This window comes from Drosophila innubila, assembly GCF_004354385.1.
Source record: "Drosophila innubila isolate TH190305 chromosome 2L unlocalized genomic scaffold, UK_Dinn_1.0 5_B_2L, whole genome shotgun sequence".
Lineage (NCBI taxonomy): Eukaryota > Metazoa > Arthropoda > Insecta > Diptera > Drosophilidae > Drosophila > Drosophila innubila.
This window is the reverse complement of record NW_022995373.1, coordinates 246,242-254,733: the sequence shown is the minus strand read 5'-3', so window position 1 is coordinate 254,733 and position 8,492 is coordinate 246,242.

Sequence of the window (8,492 nt, the reverse complement as noted above, 5' to 3'; positions counted from 1 at the left end):
TCGAATACGATGTTGGTTGCTTGTCACCTCGTTTACCAACTCCTGATATTCGGCGGACTCGAACTCCAGTGTTTCGAATCCCAGTAGATCCTCCGGTGTAACCTCGACTTCTTCCACACTCCTGGATAACGTGTCAGCAACGACGTTATCGGCGCCTTTCTTATACCGCATCGTGAATGGAAAGGATTGCAGCTCCACTGACCATCTGGCTAGTCTCCCGGTCAAGTCTTTGAGACTCAGAAGCCACTGTAGACTGACGTGGTCAGTGATGACGGTGAATGGTATCATTTCCACGTATGGGCGGAATCGATGGATTGCAAGATTCTCGGATAGACACTCCTTCTCCGTCACCGTATACTTGATTTGATGCTTGTTCAATTTCGCTGAAAAAAATGCGATCGGGCTTTCCTGGTGCTCGTCATCCAGAAAAGCACAGCGCCAACGCCAAAGTGAGAGGCATCACACTGGATGAAGAACTGGCGTTTAAAGTCAGCATGGACTAACACTGGAGCTGTGGTGAGTGCATCTTTGAGCTTCTCCACTGCCTCTATGGCTTCATCACTAAGGTGGAATCTAACATTCTTCTGTTTCAGAGCATCAGTCAATGGGACGGAGATCTCGGCAAAGTTTTTAATGAACCGGCGATACCACCCCGCCGTACCTAGAAAGCTCCTGAGCTCCTTGACGTTTCTGGGAACAGGGATGTTTTTGATAGCCTCCACTTTGCCTCTCCTGCCCCTCTTCCAGGTTCCACATCTCCGGATCAGACACGACATCATCCTCGTCCCGATAGTAGGCGACGTCAGGGTTGCTCACAGTGATCTCGGAAGCCTCTGGACGCACATCGATATCGGGTGGTGCTCCGAGCACTCCAGGAGCGATTTCAAAAGCCCTCCAGAAATCGATTCCCAGATACAAATCTTGCTGCAGGTCAGGGCACATGTAAAATACGATTTCCTCCGTTCTAACTTTGTATCTTACAGGCAGCACAACACGTCCCAAAATTGGACGACTGGCTCCTGCCGCTGTCCTCACCATCGACGTGTATGGCTGCAGAGTCCATCCCAGCTCATCAACCAATTCCCGACATCCTCTTCCCAGAAGATTAACCGAAGCTCCCGTGTCTAGAAGACCTTTCATCCTACTTCCCTGGATCTCCACATCTGCAAGCACCCGTGGATCCGTGTTATCGTCTCGCCGTACATCCTCGATGACCTGTCGCCTCGTCAATCGTCGTTGCCGGAAACGTGCTCTAGCCTTCAAGGTGCGTCGAGTGACCAGTGTCATCCCCTCCAGCTGTCGCTCGCCAAAAATTCTATTCCGGGCCGACATGTATGCCCGGACACGTTCTTCGTATGGCAAGCCTCGTAATGTTTTTCCTCTTGTAAGGTTATTATCCTTATTGGATGTCTTAAATGTATCCTTATTATTATTATAATTATTATTTTCCTGTAACTTCTCTATATTATTTCCAGATCCTGTTGCCGTCTCCATCCCTACATCCTTTGGTCGGAGCTCCACTCCTTCCTTTCTACGGTCGCCGTTCCCTGAACGCGTTTGTCCCTGCTCACGCGCGCTCTCGGTAGTTTCCCAGACAATTAACGCATTCCGGGCAAAGCGTATCCGGTTTTCCGCACCGATAACAATTGATTTTCCGTTCTTTGGACAGACAATCTTGGAAACTGTGTACAAGTTGGCAGCAGTTCCAACACTCAATCTTGGATCTCACGGAAGCCTCTTCAACATCCTTTAGTGGTGGTTCTGGCGGATGCGGCGGAATCTCCACCTCATGGACTGAGTGTCTGGTGCCATGTGAATAGCGCGGCTGCTGAGTGTATCCGGATCTCGTCCTACGACCTAAATTCCTCTCTACCTCGATGCACTCTTGACGCAGTTCGTCCACGGCAATTATATCCATCGCGTAGATATACTTCGCCAGGCTCTCCTTCAACCCTCGCTTTATAATCCTTACGAGTTCGCGCTCCTTCAGCGGCCTCTGAACACGCGAGGCAAGTTGACGCGAATGATGAATATAGTCTTAGGCTGACTCGCTGGATTGTTGCTCCCGCTGCACTAGCTCCTGCATGATGTCATGCTCCCTCTGGTAGCCCCTGAAACGATCCATCAGAGCTGGGCGTAGTTGCGACCAATTGTCGGCTCTAGAGTGCTTTACGTGCACCCAATACCACTCGCGCGCTCGACCAGACAAGAGAATGTGGAACCCACGCAGAACATCTTTCCACGGGCACTGATATTGCCTTTGCAGGAACTCCACGCGGAAAACGAAGTCCTCGACGGAGTGCATGGGATCCTCGCCATCGAACTTCAAATTCCATCGCTCCAGCTTCAGGTGAGTGCGGTCACGAGCGTGGTACTGCATATTGTCCTCCCGATATTCATCACCTCTCCTCTCGTTCTGCCTAGGGTTCCTGCCTGTTGGATTTCTCCAGTTCGTTGCCTGCGGATCCGGCACGACCGGTGGACTGCAAAACTCCGGCTATCGAACCTGGAAAGGATTGCCTTGGGGTCACTGGCGGTGGAATATTGTTTGAACGGTGCCCTTCCGCACGTTTCGGGATGGCTCCTGTGTTCGGTGCTGGTGCTGCCGAGGCTTCGGTGCTCGAATTTGGTGCCCGTTCGTCCGGATGCGTCGCTGCGGAGGCTTCGGTGCTCGAGCCACCACTCGGAGGTCTCAGTGTGTATTAGCTTCATCATTTCTAAAAATTGGGCTCGGATCTCCTTGCGCATGGACTCGCTTATGTTATCCCGCGACGAGCTCCGATACGTTTGATGCATCGCAGCAACCGCGACGTTTACGGCAGATTCGAGCACCGTGTCTCTCTGCGGCTCCTTCGGATATTGAAGGTCTTGACTGGCCGCCTCTTCCTCCCACTGTATCAATTCTTCGGCAGATGGAGGCTGCCTCTCTGGGAATCCGCGAAAGTTCATCGGAGTCCTTGCTAAACACCCCGACGGACGTAGTGGTTGTTGAGCCGGCGCTCCCTGAGCTTCCCAGCCTGTTTCTTCGGCCATTATAAGCAAAGACAACTGAGCGCCCTCAAACAATTTATTTAAGAAAATCTACTTAAGGAAAAATTGAATATAATAAATAAATAAATACTGCCTAGTTGTACTGAACCCTAGAGAATAAATAAATAATTAATACCTAAACAAATACGATTATTAAATCCGATTTTTAGCTTATAACAAAAATAATATTAATTGTAAATTATCGAAACAACAAATTTATAATTTTCCAAATTACATATAACAAGCAAAGGGGAGAGAAAACAAAACGAACACAGGCTAACCAACATTTTACTACGCACAATTTGAACCTCGGACAAACATTTAAGCATCGGTGAGATGCTCGGTTCCTCAAGTGATTGAGGAACGACATCCCAGAAACGCTATTTGAATTCTACTCGGCTCCTGTCTCACTTCTGGCCACTATCGGGGTGCGCTGTGAGGCAGGTGCAACGCAGAAGTGATCCTGTATCACCCTGGGACACCTGTCACCAAAGCTCTGCAAAACTATGGCCAGCACATTCCCGACGTGAACCAGAAGGAGACAGAACGAATAGTTCGGTATCAATAAATAAATTGATAAATAATTAAACTAACTGGAAACAACAAAAAAAAAAATAACCTAATATCACAGTTTATCACAGAACATATTGTTATTGCACGAGGTAAGTAAAATTTACAATACAAACAGAAAACAACACAGGGATCATTTGCAGGACCCGGCGTACCCTCCTTCCGACTTTATTTTTTATTTACTTTACTTAACTTTAATTATTTACTTTACTTTACTTTATTTTTAATTTTACTTTACTTTAAATTTTAATTTTAACGAATTGTATTTTTAATTCAACTTAGCTTTAATTTAATTTTAAATAAGTTCTAATTTATAATTTTGTTCTTTTGTTCGATTATTTTTTTCTTTTATGTATCACATTAAATTTTTATAATAATAAATATTAATACATTTTGTAAATCAATAGTGGCATTAAATTTCTTTGGCGGCACAGGACGGAAATTTTTTTCTTGCAGCTCAACTTATAATTGGCCAATATGTGGCGGGCGATTGGAGCGGACTCACTCTGCGTCCTCCTGCTGCGACAAAGGATAGATGGATGCTTTCCTTCGCCGACGGGAAAGTTGCTAACTGCTGTTGCTGTCCCTAGCCACTGGGGGTCGTCGCTGCCAGCAGATCCTGCAACGTAGGCGACACGGGGCACAGCTCATCGATGGTCTTCGATGACTTTTCAGATTATCACACGAAGGAATGGAATTGTTTGATCGGTCGCGGAAACAGTTTTTAGATGGCACGGGGCGTAGAATCCAATCTAACGCTGCTCATCGTGCGGAAAACTTGACGAATCCGGACAAATTTTGAAGCTACCGTCGCTGACCGCTGTCAAAATCGAACTCCTAACCGCATATTCTGCAGCAACGTGGTTTGATGAAAAAATTTCCAATTCCTTTTTTCATCCTATTCATACCACCGTTGCTGCAGTTTGAGTCCAATTCCACTCAATTGCTTAGAAGGGGCATGAAGGGGTATGCACATATGCGCTGTCTCGCTTTGAAGTTGCTACCCATCTTCGTCTAGCAAAACATTTGGAGTTGCCACTCCCCCCACAGACTCTACTCGCCGCATTTGCCGATACTACCTATCGATAACTAGGTGAGCGACATCGCACATCGATATCGGGTGGTGCACCGAGCACTCCAGGAGCGATTTCAAAAGCCCTCCATAAATCGATTCCCAGATACAAATTTTGCTGCAGGTCAGGGCACATGTAAAATACGATTTCCTCCGTTCTAACTTTGTATTTTACAGGCAGCACAACACGTCCAAATGGACGACTGGCTCTGCGCTGTCCTCACCATCGACGTGTATGGCTGCAGAGTCCATCCCAGCTCATCAACCAATTCCCGACATCCTCTTCCCAGAAGACTAACCGAAGCTCCGTGTCTGAAGACCTTTCATCCTACTTCCTGGATCTCACATCTGCAAGCACCCGTGGATCCGTGTTATCGTCTCGCCGTACAGCCTCGTCAATCGTCGTTGCCGACGTGCTCTAGCCTTCAAGATGCGTCAGTGACCAGTGTCATCCCTCCAGCTGTCGCTCGCCAAAATTCTATTCCGGGCCGACATGTATGCCCGGACACGTTCTTCTTATGGCAAGCCTCGTAATGTTTTCCTCTTGTAGGTTATTATCCTTATTGGATGTCTTAAATGTATCCTTATTATTATTATAATTATTATTTTCTGTAACTTCTCTATATTATTTCCAGATCTGTTGCCGTCTCCATCCCACATCCTTTGGCCGGAACTCACTCCTTCCTTTCTACGGTCGCCGTTCCCGCTCTCTCGGTAGTTTTCCGGACAATTTACGCATTCCGGGCAAAGCGTATCGGTTTTTCCGCACCGATAACAATAGATTTTCCGTTCTTTGGACAGACAATCTTGGAAACTGTGTCCAAGTTGGCGGCACCAACACTCAATCTTGGATCTCACGAAAGCCTCTTCAACATCCTCTAGTGGTGGCTCTGCGGATGCGGAATCTCCACCTCATGGACTGAGTGTCTGGTTGTGAATAGCGCCGCTGCTGAGTGTATCCGGATCTCGTCCTACGACCTAAATTCCTCTCTACCTCGATGCACTCTTGACGCAGTTCGTCCACGGCAATTATATCCATCGCGTAGATATACTTCGCCAGGCTCTCCTTCAACCCTCGCTTTATAATCCTTACGAGTTTGCGCTCCTTCATCGGCCTCTGAACACGCGAGGCAAGTTGACGCGAATGATGAATATAGTCATCGGCTGACTCGCTGGATTGTTGCTCCCGCTGCACTAGCTCCTGCATGATGTCATACTCTCTCTGGTAGCCCCTGAAACGGTCCATCAGAGCTGGGCGTAGTTGCAACCAATTGTCGGCTCTAGAGTGCTTTACGTGCACCCAATACCACTCGCGCGCTCGACCAGACAAGAGGATGTGGAACCCACGCAGAACATCTTTCCACGGGCACTGATATTGCCTTTGCAGGAACTCCACGCGGAAAACGAAGTCCTCGACGGAGTGCATGGGATCCTCGCCATCGAACTTCAAATTCCATCGCTCCAGTTTCAGGTGAGTGCGGTCACGAGCGTGGTACTACATATTGTCCTCCCGATATTCATCACCTCTCCTCTCGTTCTGCCTAGGGTTCCTGCCTGTTGGATTTCTCCAGTTCGTTACCTGCGGATCCGGCACGACCGGTGGACTGCAAAGCTCCGGCTATCGAACCTGGAAAGGATTGCCTTGGCGTCACTGGCGGTGGAATATTGTTTGAACGGTGCCCTTCCGCACGTTGGGGGATGGCTCCTGTGTTCGGTGCTGGTGCTGCCGAGGCTTCGGTGCTCGAATTTGGTGCCCGTTCGTCCGGATGCGTCGCTGCGGAGGCTTCGGTGCTCGAGCCACCACTCGGAGGTCTCAGTGTGTATTAGCTTCATCATTTCTAAAAATTGGGCTCGGATCTCCCTTGCGCATGGACTCGCTTATGTTATCCCGCGACGAGCTCCGATACGTTTGATGCATCGCAGCAACCGCGACGTTTACGGCAGATTCGAGCACCGTGTCTCTCTGCGGCTCCTTCGGATATTGAAGGTCTTGACTGGCCGCCTCTTCCTCCCACTGTATCAATTCTTCGGCAGATGGAGGCTGCCTCTCTGGGAATCCGCGAAAGTTCATCGGAGTCCTTGCTAAACACCCCGACGGACGTAGTGGTTGTTGAACCGGCGCTCCCTGAGCTTCCCAGCCTGTTTCTTCGGTCATTATAAGCAAAGACAACTGAGCGCCCTCAAACAATTTATTTAAGAAAATCTACTTAAGGAAAAATTGAATATAATAAATAAATAAATACTGCCTAGTTGTACTGAACCCTAGAGAATAAATAAATAATTAATACCTAAACAAATACGATTATTAAATCCGATTTTTAGCTTATAACAAAAATAATATTAATTGTAAATTATCGAAACAACAAATTTATAATTTTCCAAATTACATATAACAAGCAAAGGGAGAGAAAACAAAACGAACACAGGCTAACCAACATTTTACTACGAACAATTTGAACCTCGGACAAACATTTAAGCATCGGTGAGATGTCAGTTCCTCAAGTGATTGAGGAACGACATCCCAGAAACGCTATTTGAATTCTACTCGGCTCCTGTCTCACTTCTGGCCACTATCAGGGTGCGCTGTGAGGCAGGTGCAACGCAGAAGTGATCCTGTATCACCCTGGGACACCTGTCACCAAAGCTCTGCAAAACTATGGCCAGCACATTCCGACGTGAACCAGAAGGAGACAGAACGAATAGTTCGGTATCAATAAATAAATGAATAAATAATTAAACTAACTGGAAACAACAAAAAAAAAACTAACCTAATATCACAGTTTATCACAGAACATATTGTTATTGCACGAGGTAAGTTAAATTTACAATACAAACAGAAAACCACACAGGGCTCATTTGCAGGACCCGGGCGTACCCTCCCTTCCTGAGACGGCATGCGTTCCTCGTCTCCCATATGTTGGCCACCCGTACGGGCCAATCTCAGCCTGCGTTGAACATCCCGTTTCCCCTCCCCTTCCAAAAAAAACTTAGCCGGACATCATATTCATTTTTATGGTAAGTAAAATTTCCGGTTCTTAATTTTCAATAACATCGGAACTAATTTTAATATTATTTATTTACAGTTTTCTTAATAAAAATTCAACAAGGCAACAATGATGAGACAAACGCACAGAACAGGAACACAACGATGTTGCAAATAGGCAACATGCTCGCCGGAAACAACGGTGGCAAGATGCTGGTGCGGAGACGCCGCGGGAATTACTAATGAATATATGTATGTATACCGTATATATGTGTATACCGGTAAGTCAATCAATTAATGTGTGATAAGTGTATAGTGTATGTAATTTAGTTATATATAAATGTGAATATTTATCGCTTAATAACTACCTTGTCTACCTAAAGAGCTCTCTGGGTGGGTAAAGGGACGATATTTGTTTATGCGTATGCATATATATATATATATATATATATATATAAATATACAATATCTATTGTATTTTGTTGGGTAGTTTTAGATTGTTATTGTTTTGTGTTGTTCCTAAACTGTTGTGTCTTATTTTTTCAGATTTTATTTATTTATTTTACTTAACTTTAATTATTTACTACTTTACTTTATTTTTAATTTTATTTTACTTTAAATTTTAATTTTAACGAATTGTATTTTTAATTCAACTTAGCTTTAATTTAATTTTAAATAAGTTCTAATTTATAATTTTGTTCTTTTGTTCGATTATTTTTTTCTTTTATGTATCACATTAAATTTTTATAATAATAAATATTAATACATTTTGTAAATCAATAGTGGCATTAAATTTCTTTGGCGGCACAGGGACGGAAATTGATTTTTTCTTGCAGC